Source organism: Perna viridis, chromosome 8 (genome assembly GCF_037379345.1).
Source record: "Perna viridis isolate PV_CMFRI_1.1 ecotype Kerala chromosome 8, ASM3737934v1, whole genome shotgun sequence".
Taxonomy (NCBI): Eukaryota; Metazoa; Mollusca; class Bivalvia; order Mytilida; family Mytilidae; genus Perna; species Perna viridis.
In genome coordinates this window covers 3,374,263-3,394,946 of record NC_142452.1, presented here as the reverse complement: position 1 = coordinate 3,394,946, position 20,684 = coordinate 3,374,263, and the positions used below count along the sequence as shown (strand labels likewise).

The 20,684-nt window shown below is 31.8% G+C and overlaps 1 pseudogene; it reads left to right on the top strand.

The window, feature by feature from the left end:
- The first annotated feature begins 5,348 nt into the window (after positions 1–5,348).
- LOC148608972 (uncharacterized) lies at positions 5,349–5,896 on the top strand (annotated as a pseudogene).
- Positions 5,897–20,684: the final 14,788 nt, after the last annotated feature.

Genomic DNA, 20,684 nt, shown 5'->3' with positions numbered 1-20,684 from the left:
TTTTTCAATTTTTTTAACTAAATATTGACAAAGATATCAATTTTAAAAGTTTGCAGTTCACAGCCTCTTGAAGAAAATAATACCAAATGCTGTGTAATCTATGAAAACAAAAACATTCAGAAATCACTAGAGTTGGAAAGATGATAGTATTTGAGCGACATTGAACCTCACTTAAATATTTGCTGTGATCTCAGGTTTCCGAAAAGAGTGGTGATCAGTTGCAAGAATTGTTTTCCCAATAAATACCACATATTAACTGATAAAGCACAACATGCAACAAATAATTGTGCTCCCATGGAATTTTTTTGTTTTGTTTTGTTTTGTTTTGGTTTTTTTTGTTTTTGTTTGTTTGTTTGTTTGTTTGTTTGTTTTTTTTTTTGTTTGTTTGTTTTTTTTTCTCTTATAGCTGGGAACTATTTTTTTTTTCAAAATCGAACCAAATATAAAAATTTAATTTTCTGGGGCATTACCTCTTTTAACTTGAAAACTATAAGAGATAATCTGAAATCTGATTAAAAAATGCATGAAGGTATTTTCATAAGATATCAGTTATAATAATCAAAATTAGACCCAAAATAGATGTTATTTTTAGGGGGCATTGCCAAATTGATGTACTCCTTTCACTCCAAAATGGTTAAAATCAAATTAACCAAGTAAAAACAGAGTTTAGACAGGAATACATTGACAACTGAGTCATCAAAATCAGATAAACAATTTTTTCTTTCAATTTTAATGATAACGATTATTTTTCCCCTTTTAGTAGCCTCTTATTTTCAAAAGGAGTTTGAAACAAAACTCCATATAATAAAGGGCCCTCTGCTATGCCCCAAGGGAATGATGATTTAAAAGAGATCAGACAAGTGTTGCTCGTTATTGTACATAAACGTAAGTTAATGGAAGGCAATGACGACAGTGTGGTACCATTATATGACAGAAACAAATTTTAGGCATACATTTAAAGATCAAAATCAGAAATTTCACTCATTAAGTGAAAAGTTGACATAAAGATTCATCCAATTCTAACCAAAACATTATGCACAACTTTAGTAATTTATAAGTTTATCCAGGACTTTGGATTTGCAGCAAGAACTACTGAAATGAAAAGTTGACTCTTTTAATTAGCAATTAAAATATATATTGCTTGATTGTTTTCAAATCTTCTTTCCAAAACCATATTTCAATCTGACCCTGCTTTGTACCAGTCTGATATGTTGAGCCAAATTTTTCATGTGCTACTTTGCAGAAGCAACAGCCTGCGGGCAGGCAAACCACCACACTCAGAGCAAACCAGTGGTTACTCTATCACCTCTATGCCATGGAACAATGAGCATCTATAAAGACTTGCTTGAGAGGAAATCCAAATCTTGCTGTGCTCAAGGTAAGCACACTTCTAACAATTCAGTAAAGTTTGCACAAAAAATATTTCTTCAATTGGTACCAAAACTTAATAAGCAAATCTTCATACAATTGATACATAACAAAATATTTCAGTTGAACAGTATAACTACCTTTCTTAGATAATTCTTTGACAGCTATATTTTATCTAATTTTGATCAAAATTTTAATATGCACATCTCAATACACTAGTAGTTGATAATGAATATACATAATTGTAGCTGAGCACTGTGTACAGTTCATGAGATGTTTTCTTACAAAATAAGATTCATATGTAAATACACATGAAGATGGATTATAAGTAGACATATGCACAGAGTTTGTTTTTTTTAAATGTCAGAGTTCAGTGGGTGTGAGTGATATCACCTCACGATTCTCCTCATAATATTTCATATATATTTGAAAATGCATGTTCCATATTTCATGAAATGTTAATGACGAGTTCATGTCATGAAAGTCATTGCTAATTGGGAACTGTTAGAAACATGCATTTATGGACCAAAAGATAGCAAGACTTTGTACAGTTGTTTTTAGATCAAAACAAAGAGATGGAAAACATAACTGATGCATGGAGAAGCCTGGCTAAAGCTAATTTTAAGTTGACTTAAAAGGCTGGATAATTATTATAAAAATGGAGCAAACCCTGAAATCAGCAATAGCCTTACTCACCCAGACATCACCATTTATTGACCATTTTCCTTTCATTCAATCTTATAACATCTGTACATAGTTTTACTAACTTAAGTTTCAGAAACACATGCTACTGCAAAGTTCTTAATCAGAAGATGACTTTTATGATATGTATCTTTTAATATTTCATGATATATGTTACATGCACATACATACATACATACAAAATACTGTGAGCAGACTCACAAAATGATGCAAACTACTCCAACTGAACTTAAACAATTTTGAAATCTATAAAGTTGGAATGTCTTCATTTGCAAAAGAAATCAAGGGAACCAAGGTTGCAAGCAGTTACTCACAATCTTGAATGGAGAAATTGTTAAATTATCTCCCTTTGAAAGCATTTAACTTTATTCACATCTTTATATCATGTATTTCATTAAAATTCTCTTTTAAAAAGAAGCTTAAGAGGTGAAGGAGTAATCAAAGAAAACAAGATTGGAACAAAAATCGAAAGAATATAATCCAAGAAAAGAGACTATGAAAGGGAAAACACACACATAAGAAAGATTTACATTAGGTAATCTGTTTATAAATTTTGTGCTTCATTCACAGTCTATCCTGCATATTAAGCTTTACCTAATTAACTACTAAAACAGTATGTGATTGTTTGTTTGATTAATGCCCAGGCAGCAGTATTTCAGCCATATCCAGGCAAAGAACATGAAATGGATGATAAAATGAACATCAAATGATGATGAAAAGAAAAAATTGGATAGTGAGTAGGGTCAGGAAATTTAGCCTCCTATAGTGAAGTAGAGGCTCCTATTCCAGTGGAATTACACAGCAGTGCTCCACGAAGCTTTTCCACGAACATGGCATTTTTCCCTAACACAGTGTTCACACACATGGCATTTTATGCACAAAGATCCTCATTTTGTCTTCTTCATACAACAATCCATTGAGAAGGAGTTCTACAACACAGTCAAAAAAACTGGTCCTATTTATATACCCCTGGTGTCATACAGGGGGTTTCAGAGATGAAGTACAGTGTTGAACATGCACTATCAATGGGTCCTATTTATATAACCCAGGAGTCCCACAAGGGTTTCAGAGATGATGTATGGCACTATCAAGAGAGGCTTTCTCCATACAGTTCTGCCTAAAAGACACTGATGCCACTAATTAGTAAAAGTGCATCCTTACTGTAACACAGAAAAATTCAGTCTTATGAAAAAGAAAAACATAGAAAATGATTTCTTAAAATGTGTTTTGCACATCTCACTTCATTAAAAATTCCACTAACAATGTAGTAGATCTAGCAAACAAAGGACAAATGATGTTGCAATCAAATTAAACAACATTCCATAGAAGTAATTTTGAACTAACTTCATGTTCAGGGGGTTATAAAAGAGAATATCATCGAAACTTCACTTGAATCGATGCTTGTACATCAGGATATTTATGCTACAGTACCTGTATTTAATCAATATTAACTCCTTGACAGAGTAGTGAACACACTCCTTTGCAGATTTTTAGCCTTTTTTGTAGTCTGACTCTTCTTCACAATTACAATGCAAAAAAAGAATCAGGGTGATAACTTCCACACATTGGATTATGTATACCTTTACATAGTTTATGAACAGTGATCAATTGACTAGTCATGAAAATGCCTACAGCATTATTACATTAATCGAAAACAAAAGAGTGGAAATTTTATTTTATCTTTGCTTGCAGCTAAAAAGGAACTTTAATAGAGAAAGTATCTGAATTCACAAACAAAAGTTACAGTCAATGAATTTTAATAGAGTTCACCAATGCTACCAACTTTTGATATTGTAATTGAGTGATATTTCATCTAAATAAGTACACAACATTTCATTGCACTTTTGTGCAGCAGTATCATAACAATAAGGGAGGGTAAAAGAAAAATATTGTCATTGTTGGATTTTTATTTGTTAACTTGATAAAATATATAGAATACAAATTCTCTCCTGTACAGTGCTTTACCAAATTCAGCAAGAAATACTATCAGGTGTGCAAAAAAGATTAAGGGTCATTTAAAGTCAAATTAGTGGATACCCAAGTAAATAATAATAAATGAATAAAAGTATCATTCAACCTAAGTATCATGCAGGGAATAACTTATGGTCAAACAATCAAATATTTTTAATTTTTTATATGCTTTTTACATGTATAAGGGCTTACTTTTTTAAATCAGACTAACATTTTATTCTTGAAAATGAAATGCATTAAAGATTTGAAGCATAGATAGATAACTTTGGTGTAAAATTTATTTTACTTTAATCTATTGTGAAGAATCAACTTTTGCAAGTCAATATGAAAATCCAATGTTGATAGAAATTGTAGATGGGCACTATTTCCGTTAAAAAAACATGATGTTTACCTTTTTATTAATTTTTGGTCTCAAGATACATGAAAAATCAACTGTTCACTAGAAAGTGTGAGAAAACATTGAAATTAATGTGTCGTACTGGAGACATGTGAGAGTTGGCAGTATTGGTTCACTAACTTTCAACATTATCTTACAATTTTTTAAGATATACACGTTACACCTTCAGCAAGTTCAGACCCAGAAGTGCCCTTAAGCAAAATTGGGAGAAAATGATCTAAAAACAATAGTACTAAATTGGTCAATGACAAGGAAAAGAGATAAAATGAAAAGCTTCGTGGAGCACAGCTTGATACAACCACACACTCGAACCCTGATCAGTTGGGGAAGGTTTGGACACAATATACGTTTTTGACAAACTTAAGCATAGGGACTTATAATTCATTATAGACACATCAAATGGTTTGGCCCCTTTGATCCCTTATAACTTGAAAATCGTAAGAGATATCTGAAATCTGATTGAAAAAAGAGGCAGAAAATTTAATTGGGAATCCAACAAGAAAAAAAATTCTAAATCGGACCAAAAATAAAAATGTTGATTTTTTGGGGTGTGGCCCCTTATAACTCAAAAATTGCAAGAGTTATCTAAAATCTGATTAGAAAACACAGGGATTATAATTGGGAAACCAATACAAAAAAATTCTAAATTAAACCAAAAATAAAAAAGTTGCCCAACTTTGAACCCCCAATTACCCCAAATTCCAAAAAGCACCAAATCTACTGGATATATTTGTTAATAAAGCACCCAAAGCCTGTTATAAATTGGAGACTTTTTAAGTATTGGACCTGGAGTCATAAGTTTGCATCTGTTTGATCATACAATAAAACCTGTACTTTTATATAACTCAGAAATTTGGGGAAGTTACAATATTTCATTAAAAAAAACTATGTTCTAGTAAATTTGATTCAGATGATTTTTTTCAAGACTCTTCTGTGTGAAAAAGTCCACCTTAAATTTTCTAAATGTGTTCTTGGTGTGCATAAAAAAGTGTCAATTTTGCTGTTTTATCAGACTTTGGTAGATTTCCTCTTCACTATGATGTTTTAAAATCATTGATAAGTTACTGGTATCGACTAGAAAACTTTACTGATTTTGAACTTTTGAAGGATGCTTATTTTTGCTGTAAATCTATTCATCATAGCAACAAATTGTCATTGTATTCTATGGTAATTACAATAAGAGAATATCTAGATATTGATCAAAAATTTAAAGATTTTGGTCAATTTAAATTGAAAAGGATATTAAAAAACAACTTGATTAATACATATAGAGATAGTTGGTACTCCACAAAAACTAAATTTGAAAATGGCAAATTATGCACATACTTAAAATTAAAACAGTATTTTGGTTTTGAGAATTATTTAGCTGAAATTAAAAACTTTGAACTAAGAAAATCTATTATTAAATAACGTATTCCAGCTAATCAACTTATAATTGAGATGGGTCGATACTCTTAACGTTCCTAGAAATGAACGGTTTTTTTTGTAACAAACGCCAGGTAAATGCTGTAGGAGATGAAACTCATTTTTTTGATAGTGTGTGAAAATTTTTCTAATGATAGATTCTTTTTGAATTGGTTGAAAACGAAGTGTTAAATTTTAAATTGTTAGATAGTGAACAAAAATTTACTTATCTTCTTACTTCTGGAAACCAGAAAATACTTACTGCAGTTGGAAAATTTACTTGCAGCAATGTATAATATAACTATTATATAATTGTACTTTTCTAATGAATCGATGCTCTTTTCCTTATTTGTATGTATACTATACACACATGTAGTCCACTGTGGGCCCTTAATTGGCAATAGAATTTGTTCTATATTCTATGTTTACCAGAATAAGGAACACAATTAGAAAAGAAAAATTAAAATTGGAAGAAAAAAAAAGAAAGTAGCTAAAATGGAGTGTTGTTGGATCCTATATAAAGTGACTGAATGGAAACTTGTGTAAATTGACACAAGAATGACTTTTATTTGTGTCTTTGTAAAGACAACGCTTGCCCTGGCATCAATTTTAAAGTAAACATTGGAGGGAGATCAAAAAGACTCAAGCTGACTCAAAGCAAATAAGATGTTTTTTTTTCATCTCAAGCATAACTGAAACAGATGTAAGTATATAGCCTTGAACACAGTTCAACAACATTTCTACAGGAATTAAACAATATTCCATGAGTCATTGAAGAAGCAGTCTTTCTGAAAATCAGACAGGAGGTGATTCATACATGTCAAATACCAAATCAGACAGGAGGTGATTCATACATGTCAAAAACCCAATCAGACAGGAGGTGATTCATACATGTCAAATACCAAATCAGACAGGAGGTGATTCATACATGTCAAATACCAAATCAGACAGGAGGTGATTCATACATGTCAAATACCAAATCAGACAGGAGGTGATTCATATATGTCAAAAACCCAATCAGACAGGAGGTGATTCATACATGTCAAAAACTCAATCAGACAGGAGGTGATTCATACATGTCAAAAACCAAAATCAGACAGGAGGTGATTCATACATGTCAAAAACCAAATCAGACAGAATGTGATTCATACATGTCAAAAACCCACCGAATTCAGTTCTACTTCTTGTTCAGAAACAGTTACTGATCACATAACCAGTCTTGACCCATGCAGGTCCGGGTGTCAAAAGAATAGGCCTGCAGCAGTGCTAAGCTTGTCGTAAAAGGAAACTGAATAGTGCTCAGAACCCTAGCTGAGGGCTACGGCGCTCTGCCCACAGAGCAACTGGGTTGTGTGCCACAGGTGGTGGAATGGGGTACCCCTGGCGTGTTACATGCTGGGGTTATCAGGCTATTATACGGAAAACCTGACAGCAAACCATAGTGGTGCACCGTGTTGGGAAAGATGACACCTTCTTCGCACGTTAAAAAAACCCCACTGTGGTATTCTCCCGGAGTAGGAACCATAGGGCTCCGCCACAAGAGGCTAAATTGCCCCACCCTACCCACTTCTCCCTATTTCCAGTGGCAATCAAAATTTGTCGACCCCATTATCCTTGTGTCCCATCCCATTTTTCATTTCCTCATCATTTCATGTTCATTTTATCATCCACTTCATGTTCATCGCCTGAATATAGCTGAAATATTGCTGCTCGAGCGTTAAACCCCAACAAACAAACAAACAAACATAACCAGTCTTAGTTTCTCATTCGGTTGTTGTGCTTTTGAGATAAAACTAAAAAGTGCAGATCTGAATGCAGAATAGATTGTTTTTATGTGAAAGTATAGCACATAAGACTGACAAAGCATTGTTTGTTTGGTGGGTTCCTCCTCACCGTAAATCACTTTACCATTGGCGGTGTCTGAATTTTATGTGGACTGGTACTTAAGTATTGACCGAATATGGCCAATGAGGATCTATGAAACTGTGTAGTACTGTTTCCAGAAATTGCAAGAAAATGTTACAGCAGGGGTGCAAAATTTAAGGAAAAATTTCCATCAATTTCAAATCGTTTAATAAAACTGACATACTCTAAAACACAGGCTTGTCTCATTAACCTGACCTGGCTTGGTCTGGACTCGGTTTTGGCTTGCTTGGCCTGGCCAGAACATAAACACATTTTGAACTGAAAAAATGACTGAGCATATCTTATATAATTTCTTCAATAAAATTGAAGTCTTGTTCAGTCAAAAAACTGTAATATGTTATGAGTTATAAAGAAGACCAGTACCATTGAAACAGACTGACAAATATGATAAGTTTTGCTGACAAAGCAGTAACTGTAGACACAGTATGAACAGTCATTATCTCTCATATATACACTGGTTTGTAGTCTCTCAAGAAATTAAGTAGCTGTCTTTGTAAGAATCATGCAAAATCTGAAAAATGTGATACACTCCAAAAAAGTCCACATATTTTTATTTTTGTATTTAAGTTGTTTTATGGGTCTATATCATGAAACGTGTAATTACTCATTCCAACCTGTCTGCTCTTAGGATATAATCAACATTGAAAATCCATTAGATTCTGTTGTATTTGAGGGTCATTTACAGAGTTATCTCCCTTAATTTTGAACTCTACATTGCATTCTATATGATTTTTATCTCCTAAGAACACAGGTTATATGAAAAACCGAACGTGAAATTCTGTTAACTGTAGCAATTCAAACAAAATATCAAAAATTAAAATATGTAGGCTTTTCAGCCATGAATCACATTTTGCATGATTCTTAGCTGGAGTGCTACTTAACACGCCTGGTATTCAAACACTTGGAACCGGATTGAGTAGTAAGGACCGGGTGAGGGAAGAGCAAACAGTGTCTTCAGGTGGATATCTTGTATAAATGTAGTAGTAATTTTTATGAATACAAGAAATTTTGAAAGCAAATCATGAAAAATTGATTTTATAGGGATATAAAAAAAGGCCTTGGTCATATATACATGTTATGAATATTATTTATTCTATCAAATTTAATCAAAGCTTAATTCGAAAACAAAATTCTGTTCAATGTTTACAAACACAAAATTCAAAAATATTTGAGTATCAATTTTTCCAGAGTGTCCTCAAAATGGATCAAAGACTTCCATATGTTGATATAGAATAGAGAAGAACAAGCTGCTTCATGTATTTTTTTAAAAACAAAACATGAATGTTGCACGCTACATCGTGCTAAGAATATCCCAAAAAGTACCATATATTTTAGTATTTCCTATATTTAGAAGCTGAGAAATCTGTAAGTTGATCGGTACACAGGAAGTAGATGAATTAGGAACTTGAAAAGGGAAGACAGTAGTTACAAGTGACCATCATGCAAAAGGAATATACCAAATATCTTAGCATTCCTTTCAATAGAAGCTGAGAAATCGGTAACAAAAAAAATGTAACAAACAGACAGACGGACAAGGTGATTGCAATATATGCTCATTTATTGATGAATGAACAAGAATAATATTAAAATATAACTAAAAATGAAAAATACCGTTCCCTATGTAACTCAAATGAAGTAGAAAATGAGAAACGTTTTCTTCAAAAATGCAAATTTTGATGGTCAAAGATACATTTAATTGTGGATAACAAAAATATACTCGATATTAATATCAATCTGTTTGACCATCGAGTCTACAATATTTATACATACATATCATTAATGATAATTAATTAATTACATGTACTTTAATTAGTTGGAAAGAATGAATAACCAAAATATGATCACAAGTGCTGAAGATTACCTAGATTTAACCAATATGAACACGATTTAATTCTAAATACCTTCTAAATGGCAAAGTGATCATATATGGGTTATTGCAATAACCAATTGTAATCCTATTTATTACATAGATTTCCTTATGGCAAGCCAAAGTGGACAAAAATCAATACTTTAAAATATTAGAAAGTTAATTTTTATTATTACAGAATCTTTTTTTTAATCTTAGAAAATATTTTTTAATATTAGAAATTTACTTTTTGTTATTAAAAATTCATTTTCTAATATTACAAATTCCAGATATAGTAATATTATAAAATATCACACATTTTGTACTATTACCAATGGAATTTGTAATATTAAAAAATCACTTTGCAATATTGCAAATCAGTTGCATTTTTAAAATTACAAAATGATTTTCTAATATTAAAAAATCATAACTGAATACAACAAATCCATTTTCTAATATTAGAAATCAATTTTTAATATTAAAAAATTATTTTTTAATATTAGAAATTAAATTGAATTTAAAAAATTATTTTTTAAGAATAAAAAAGGGTTTTGTAATATTAGAAATCAAATTTGTAATATTAAAAGAAAATCATTTTTTATATTAGAAGACACTAATTTTTTTCCACTTTGGCTTGCCATATTTCCTCCATCATTCATTGCTACAAATGTATTTTCAACAACAAAAAAATAAACTTTGCAAAGGGCTGATTCGTATTTGTGTTTTGTGACATTAAGGCAGGAGAAAGTCCAAGAATGAAATTCACTGTTTCAATTATCAAAAATTTTTACATACGAACATTTGTTAAATCACAGCTACGTATATAATAGGAAGTTTTATTTTCACATTGCTAAAGACAAATTATTTTGTTCTCAAAATAAATTCATTGCCAGGCACCAGAGATTGTATAAGAGATTTGCAACCAACTGAGATTTCATATTAAACACGACTGGAAACAAGATCTCGTACTTACTAAATTAACATTAACAACTTGAATTTAAATGATCACAACTGAAAAAAGTATTGCAAATATTGAAATAAAACCTTCGATTCCCCATTCTATAATATCCTAGCTTCATGTTCATACCACAGTTTCCTTTCTATCAAAGCAAATAAAAAAGAAGTATTGAAAACCATTTACCTACACCCCCGCCCCAGATTTTCATGATTTTTTTTTCACTTTAACCGTAGATTATTTCAGATTCTTTCATCAAAAGAGGAAAAGTATAAAAGTGAAATAGAAGTGGAAAGATCGGTGAATCTCGTCCCCCGCAACATGATAATTTTATCCATAATCCAGTTCCTTATCTTTGTATATTGTCTCTGCAGGCACGCATCCAAGGAAAGGCATGCTAGGAGTACGCCCTCTCACCTAAAATTTGGGAAAACAATTGCATGAAATCTTTTTAACAAATTCTATCCCCAAACATTTGTCTTGCCTTGTTTCACTCAGCCTTTAATTTAATTTATACCACTCCCTTCCCCTTTATTTCCATTTAATCCCCCGGGACTTTCTACCTGCCACCCTGACCAGAAATCTTGAATTGGATCATCCACCAATTATTATGTACTGCATTGGTCGGCGTAAGCTAATCCACCTAAAAGAAGTTATAAAGATAGCTTGTTCTTGAGTATATTCATAAATTATGATAAATTATACTGTACATAATATGATAGTTGGGATTCGCTATGGTGTTATATAGGCATTTGAATTGCGTACTGGGATGATTTTCCCTATTAATTAAACCTCCCCGTGCCTTATGCAAACAAACAGGTATGTTTTGATAAAATTATCTGTCGCGAAAGTCATCAGGGTTAGATACTAAAAAGTTTATGGGTATTAAAAATATTAAGTATATTAATCGAAATCAATAATAATACAATATGTGATCATGTGTTATGGGGTATATACTCAATTCATATACGTACAAAAAAACCTTCTCGTGTCTCATACAAGTAAACAAGTACATATAACCGTAGTTATTTTGCTGCAAAAGTCATCAAGGGTAGATACTTATAGATTTTTGGTTGATATAATAATGTCATTGTATCTGAATATATGTATGACTTGTACCCTATCATAAACCTCTACGTGTCTTATGCAAGCAAACAAGAATAGGTAGATAGTTTAGTTGCATAAGTCACCAAGGGCAGATATATACTAAAAGATTTAAGGGTCGTATCATGATATATGGTATAAAAATAGCCATCAAGTTTCAGTGCAATTTAAATATAATACTAACAAATATGATATGAAGAATGATCAAATAATGTGTGGTAAAATTAAAGCCATCGTCTTGACTTGTGGTCGATTTTTGTGTTACGTTATAAATGTACATAAATTAGTAAGAATATCTATATTTTCCATGATCATTGCACAAAACATAAATACATATATTGGCAATAAAACAAATAACATAGTAACTAGAACATTTTACAAGACATATATGGACAATATAAAAATACAGTATCGTGCCCACACATAAAAGACATAGGCATAATAAGACTGCATGATTAAAATATCAATTAGCACTAGTGGACAGATTTTAAAAAAAAAACAGATACGGTCATAAAACTACTTGCATGCAGAAAAGCGACATTCCGAGCCACTCTAGGACCGAACTAAAGCTCTTAAAATGAGAAAACTATTTTCAGTCCTGAAATGGAAATAACTGCAACAAAACGAAAACTTTTCTTACCAAGTGTATTGGTTTGATCTGTGGGATATCTAGTATATTTTGTATGGGTGATAAATTATTCAGGAACAGCTATAATGGCGTGTAATATGCGTAGAAGGCATTCTGTCATATTCTAAAGGTTCTTCGTTCGAGCTAGACATGTCATCATATTCAAAACGGTGTGTTCTTTCTTGTTTTTAGAATTTTTACCAGTACAGAAATGCAAAGGGCAAACATTGGAATTGCTCAGAATAAAAGTATGGAAAATGGCGAGTCTATTCAAAAATAGACGAAAGCGTTTTATATATTTAGCTACTGAGATGCCTTCCCACACAAATTACCGTTTTGAATACCAAAATTAAAGTTACAACCCAATATATTGATACATGGTTGTTTTTCAAAAGTCTTTTTACCAACTGCTATGACCTGAAATGTATAAGGATTAATTATTCTGCATTTTATTTATTCTAAACTAATCATTCAACTCCAATGATTCCGTTTCTAAAGTTAAAATTATATGCTGATAATTTTATGGGGAAGCAGTCGAATGCCTTAAACTGCAAAGGCATAGTATTTTTTCTATAGTGTCGATCGCCAACCTTCTAGTAGTCTCAGTAGTATAGTTTGACACACATGGTCCCTACATAGTTATGGGTCAAAATTTGGTATCAAAATATATGCTCGAGATTCTGAAAATTTTTTTTTATAAACTTTTGAAAAAAAAAATAGATAATACACTGAAAGGCCTGTAATTAAACTTTCCAAGGGAATATTTTTCTTGTATAAAGGTGTTACTTGTGCCTGTTTCAGTCTTTCTGGAAAAACTTCACTTTCTATAGATCGTGTACAATTTATTAAATTTGTTAACTGAAGTACAATTTCAGTTCTACAATATTTACAATCTTAGCTGGTATGCCGTCCTCGCCTGTGACTCTTTTATATTCATTTAACAACAAATCTTGTTATCATCACTTTCACCAACTTTTTCAAAAGATGAAGTAGATCAATTTTCTCTTTCTGACTTGATATCAATAATATTAGGGTGTGTGGGTTGATCGTAATTCACACTTCGCCAATCTTTGTTGCTACCGTTGAAAAAAAGTTATTAAATATGTTAGCAACTTCTGTTGTGTTACCGTATTTACAATTTTTTATTTATGATTTTCTTGTAATAAAATCTTATTATTACAAGAAAAACACTCTTTGGAGTTATACAGTAGACCAAAAGTCACATTTTTTGCACCACCAGTACAACTGTCTAAAAAAATATTGTCTGGTCGAAATCTTTTTTATTTTGGTTACCAAGTTCCGTTGTTTTCGATATTTTCCCATGTTCTTGAATTTATTAATTATTATTTTTTTGTGTATTGGGTATAACATCTGTTTTGTGTAAAATGGCCTCGCTAAGTTCTCTGTTCATACATGGTAATCAGAAAATTCATATATATTCCACCGGATAACTCGGTCTATAGAGTTGATGATGCTATAAACAAGAATTTCTAGAATTATCAAATAGACATAAATATGTATTGTTAAATGGAGATTTCAATAGCAGAACTAGCAATGATTTAGATTTCTTTGAAGTTAATATTAATGCAAATTGTCCTGTAGATTTTGCTTTCACTGATTATGGTAGTAGATTGTTACAGTTTGATATGTTGTACAAGCGTAACAATAAAGATGTAACAAAAAAAAACTATGGAAATAGGTTATTAGATTTTTGTAGAAACAATAATATGTTTATTTTGAATGGGAGAGTAAATGGTGATAAGTCTGGATTGTTTAAATGTAGACAGGCGAGTGTTGTAGACTATTTTATATGCTCTTATGATCTGTTACAATTTGTTACTAGTTTAAATGTTTTAGAATTTTCAGAGTTGTATTCAGATTTTCACTGGCCTGTGATTTTAGAAATATATATAGAACAGACATTAAGGGAAACGATTATCATGACAAAAATGGAAATGGAAATAGAAAAAAGATCAAAAAGTGGGACACAAATAAGAAAAATAATTTTGTAGAAAATATAGATTTGGTTAAAGTGAACGATTTACAAGAACAAATTGGTGAAATGAATGAAAATGAATTTATATCTCCTGCAAATGTAGACAGTTTAGTTAATTCTTTTAACTCTATTGTTACTGAATCTGCAGAGAGTATATTTGGCACATACATTGTATATGAAGGTAAAAAATATCAGCATAAAACAGAAAATAAACCATTTTTTAATCAAGAATGTTGGGAAAAACGTCAGGCATTTAGAATAGCTAAAAGGCGCTATAGAAAGAATAGAAACTATATTAACAAGGAAAATAAGATTAGTGCAGCACGTAATTATAGACGTGAGATGAATAGAGCAATAAATGTGCATAGACGAAATATGAGAAAGAAGATAGATAATCTACGAAATAGTGATTCAAAGGAGTTTTGGAACTTATTGAACAAAAAACAAAAGCGTAACAGTAATGACATTTCTATTGACACATTACGCAATTCTTTAGAGATTTGAAGTCTGCAAATGAAGATACTGCAGAAAATGATTTCACACCAAATGATCAAGTTGAAAATTTAAATGAGATCATTAATTGCGATGTAAATGCAAATGAGATAGAAAAGTGTATTAAAGCACTGAAGAACAATAAAGTTTCTGGTGATGATCACATCATAAATGAATATTTAAAGAGTGCGTCTCATATATTTATGCCTATTTACGTAAAACTTTTCAACATCATTTTTAGTACTGGAAATGTTCCAGAAATTTGGCTAAAAGGTAACATTTTACCTTTTTAAAAAAATAAGGGGGACAGAAAGGATCCCAAAAACTATAGGCCCATTACTATTCTAAGTTGTTTGGGAAAACTTTTTACTTCTATTTTGAACAATCGTCTTACCAATTTTGTCGAAAATTATCTTGTGTTAAATGAAAATCAGTTTGGTTTTAGGAAGGGTTATTCGACAACAGATAGTACTTTCATATTACATTTATTATTTGATCTCTTGAAATTAAAGAAGAAAAAACTGTATTGTGCTTTTATTGACTTTGCAAAGGCTTTCGACACGGTCTGGCGTCCAGGGTTGTGGCGAAAGCTTTTGTAAAACTAAATAAACGGAAAAATGTATTACTGTATGGTCAATATGTGTAGTAATATTAAATCACGAATACAAAATGGTACAGAATTTTCAGATTTCTTTCCCTGTAATATTGGAGTTAGACAAGGTGAAAATATTTCACCCCTACTTTTTGCATTGTATTTGAATGATCTAGACAATTTCTTTGAAAACAAAAATGTAGCTGGTTTGTCACATATTTCCGACGACATTGAAGTAGAACTTAATCATTACTTGAAACTTCATACAGTATTATATGTTGATGATACTATTCTAATGGCAGAATCTAAGGATGACTTGGAAAAGCAATTAGATACCTTATATGAATATTGTGATGTTTGGAAACTTAAGGTTAACACAGACAAAAGTAAAATTGTTATTTTTTCTCGAGGTAGATTACCATATAATTTGTTATTTAAATATGGTGAATTAGAATTAAAAATTGTAAACGAATTTAATTATCTAGGAGTTACTTTTGGAACAGGTAGTTTCCTACGGGCCAAACAGGTCAGGTGTGTAGCTACCGTTAGGCAAAAAAGCTTTTGCCTACACTTAATTTTGCCAAGTTTTTTTTTTTTTTTTTGAGATAAAATACATCCAGGAGAGGCATAAATGATGCTCTAAAACGCTATCTGCGCGGAGCTTCGGGGGGGGGGGGGAGCTTCGCCCCCTGGACCTGCTGGGGGCCTTAAGCGGCCCCAGACCCCCTGCCGTAATTTTGCCTGGTGTCATCCTGGTTTGCCCACTTTTAATTACTTGTATAAATAAACATAAGGGGTTATGTTGTTTTAACAATTAAAGTCTGTTTCTGAATTGTAGTATATATTTACCTATATTTTACCTGTAAAATCTTGTAAAAAATCCTATAATTTACTATTGAATGAAGTGAAATATAAACATTTTAATAATAAATCTTTTGCTTTACTTTACTTTACTTTTATTTAGAAAAACACTCAGCCGTAGTTCATGCTACGGAACAGGAGCGAATATATATATACAGTTTACAATGGAAACGAAATGAGTAGACAACAGACAATATTTTTAAATACACAAAAACAAAATACACTAATTCATTGTCACACAAATGTATTGAAATTCAAAAGTACATTTAGCCTTATCATCACCGGAAATTATATCACGTGGTTTGTATTTTACAACACGTTTATAAAAGAAAGTCAAACTCTCATATAGGTTTAGCGGATTAATGTGACAATATGTGTACTAGTATACAATTTAAAAAAATATATTTATATATGGGATTACTGTGTGCCTACAAAAGTTTTGCAACTTTTGCGATGAAGATAGAAAGGTTAGTCAATACATTTGTGTTACAATACATTATCATTCCATACAATTTATTAACATTCGGATTGGCTGTATAGTAACCTGGAATATACTTATTTCTAAGTTCGGTTACAAGATCATGATTGCACAAAGCAACATAATGAAACTCATCCCCCAGACCTGTTCGACATAAAGTGCAGACCCGTTCATGTTGTGGTGTTCCGTACCATCTTCCTGTTTCCATAGGAAATTTTATATTGCATGTTCGAAGTTTACATATAACTGTTCTGTGATATTTTTTGAGTCTCAGTAAGTATGGCTCGAGACGAAACTCAATTTTAAACTTCGAATAAAAATTTCCTCTGGACGAAACTTATAAAAATTACCATTATAATTGAATATAAGACCCAGATATGTATACGAATCACATATTTCTATATTCTGCTCAAAAATATTAAAATGTACCCTTCTAGTAGATTTCCGCTTAGAAAAAATTATAATTTTTGTTTTTGAAACGTTCACAGTCAGCTTCCAAGTTGCACAATATTGTTCAAATACATCTAAAGCAGTTTGTAATTCCTCAGGTGTATCCGCAAAAATTACAGTGTCATCTGCATATAGTATAAACAATTTAATATAAAATCCTATATTTTCTAAACTTTTTGTATCTAGATATTGTAAACTTGAAATAGAGTTTTCGGTAAAAAACTCTTCCAGATCGTTTAGATACAAGGCAAACAGAAATGGAGAGAGTTTTTCCCCTTGACGGACCCCTATTTCACATGGGAAATATTCTGTTTTAAGTTCTCCCATTTTAACACATGATTTAATATTAGTGTACATGTTCAAAATGACATTAAACACTTTCCCACTAATATTATTTTTTAATAATTTTTGAAATAATCCAACTCTCCAAACTGTGTCAAAAGCTTTCCTGAAATCAATGAAAGCACAGTACAATTTTTTACCTGATGAAAGATATAGAGAAATGAGGGAGTGAAGAATAAATATATTGTCCTGTGCACTATAACCTTTCCTGAAACCACCTTGAGAGTCAGATATAAGTCGAAATTCATCAGACATCTTATTGAGTCTAGTGTTTATCACAGAGGTAAACACTTTACCCAAGTTGGATGTAAGACAAATTGCTCTATAATTATCTAAATCATCCCGATCACCTTTGTTTTTGTATATGGGTTTAATATTTCCAGACAACCAAGTATCAGGTATCAAGCTCGTATCTAAAACAATATTGAACAATTTTACATATATTGGCAACATATTGGCAATAGAACTTTTTATAAATTCATTGACAATTTCATCGTCACCTGACGCTTTACCATTTTTTAAAGATTTAATTGCCAACTTGATTTCATCTTCAGTAATAGGACAATCCAAAATGGCAATCACATCTTCATCAGCATTAAAACTATCAGCATCAGGATCAAACTCCGTATCATCGTCATTTTTATTTAACGATTTAAAGTATTCGTACAATTGCTCAATAGTGATTTTATTATGAGCATTTGTTCCTCCTTTTCTTACTCGATTCAAAATTTTCCAAAGTTTTTTTGAATCTTTCTTGGAGGTTAGACGTAAATCTTGTTCGAATCTGTGCTGATAATTTTTGTAACTCGTATTCATTTGCGATTTGTACTGTTTACTCGCATTTTTAAGAGCCTCCCGGTTTTCTCTATTCTTAATAAAACTATACCGATTCCGTGCCTTATGAAATTTTGCACGTGATTCGGCACACTTTTTATCGAACCAAACTTTATGATTTTCTTTTTCGGTACTACGGCGCTTTGGTTTGCCAAATGAAGACAATGCCGATTTTTTAAACAAAGCAGCAATTTGACGGACAACTTCGTTTAAACTATCAACAGACACTTCACCTTGACCCTGTGACCGAATTTCTTCCAATTTTGTTTGTAACTCAGTTAGACATGTGACGTCATTATTAATCGATTCAATAAACCGGTTCTCCTTATCACTCACCCATCTAGGGACATGCGTAGGTGAGTTATAAGGTGGAGGCGTGGGATTTATAGTAACTGTGCGCACTGAAGCATTGAGACAAAACGTAATACAATTATGTACGTCAGAAAATAACGGATCAAAGTCATTCACATTAAATAAACTAAACAATTCAAAACAATGCGAAGACAATAATACATAGTCAATTAATGAAACATTTTTACAAGTTTTAATACCGACTTGGTAGTCATTTCCTGGTAATCTACCATTACCTATATACAAATTATTTCTTTTACAAAACTCAATCAATTTATACCCAAAATTATTTGGAGCTGACTGATCTGTAGAATACCTTTGTAAAGGAATATTATTTTGTACTAACACCTGATAATCATATACATAAGACAATAGGTCATCATCATCTACAATTTCATCTAATATTTCAAAGAGAGAGTCTTCTGGTATAACCACATCATTCAGAAGCTTAGTTTTAGCATTAAAATCACCAACAAGACAGACATTACAATCTGTTTTACTGTTTAACACCAACATTTCATTTTCTATATCTGTAAATGCTTCATTAGAAGCATACTTAGTATTTTCAGGAGGTATATAAATTCCACCCAATAATAAATTTTTGTCACTACTCAAAATTTCTGATTGGATTTCCACCCACTGAACAAAATCACAATTTGTAATATGAAATTTTAAAAAATCTTTTAGCCCTTCTCGATAAACAATTACAATTCCACCTGATTTCTTTACAAATTTCGACCTATATTTTGAAAAACATAAATAACCTTTTGGCAAATTGCCTTCAATATCATCATAACTATCAGTTTTTGTTTCTACAAAAATTAAAATGTCATTTGTCTTTATTAAATTACAAAATTCTGGACACAACAATTTGGACTTGAGCCCACAGACATTTAAACACGATACGTGTATGTTTTTTAACACATCACTACCAACGTTCACAGTTCGACTCCTGTTAGCGAGTTCCTAGCTACCCCCAGCGGGAGGGGGGATGCAAAAGTCACCACGTTGGTTTCCGGGCTGACCAAAGAATTGCGGAGGTGGTTCCCTGGACACTTGAGTTGGAGGAGGTATAGTAGGTTGTCTACTAGTAGATGGACGTTGATTGTCCATAGGAAATGCCTGTTCATTAAGGGGGTTGTTGAATAACTGGTTCCCAACGTACAGTTTATCCAATACTAGTCGTACATTACGATTACCCTGCTGCTTAAGCTCAATCATTTTCGGGATAAGTTCTTTTCTCCTGTTGCTTATTTCAGTGGGGTATTGTTGGAAAACTGCAACGCCCCTTCTCCCTTTGAGTTTATCAATGGCAGCTGACCTTACCCGTTCATGGTCACTATACTTAGCAAACTTGGCAATAATGTTCCTGGGCTTTCTGTCAACCCTTTGTCTAAGCCTATGAACATTACAGAATTCAATATTTTGAGCATTGTCAATACCAAGTTCAGTATGATAAAGTTTTTAACAACCTCTTCTGCATTTTCATTTTCAGGATCTCGGGACTCCTCAATGCCATTAAAAATGAGGTTATATTTCATCGAGTGAGCCTGCATTTCAAGAAGTTTTTCCTGTAGCATACCATTTTCAAACACAAGTTTATCTCTTTCAGTTTCTAAGCCAGACACCCTGTTTTCAACTAAATTATAGTGGAATTCCTCATTAGTTAATCTATCTGATTGCTGTTTTAAATCATGCTTTATATCTTTTATTTCACAGTTTATTTTGGTAAAATGTGATTCCATAGCTGACACTCTGGCAATAAGTTCATCTAGCTTATCAAGTTTATTCAACCTTGTATTCATGAAGTTTATGGTTTCTAGAATTGTTTGTAGTGTGGAACTATCACATGTAGATATGGGTTGCTGATGAGTAGGTTGTGGAACTTGAAGAGAGTTATGTATAGGCAAATTTGGTACACTTGGGCCTGGCAGATGTTGAGTCATGTTGAACATGGGTGTAGTAGAAAAATTGCTTATAGGTGTGC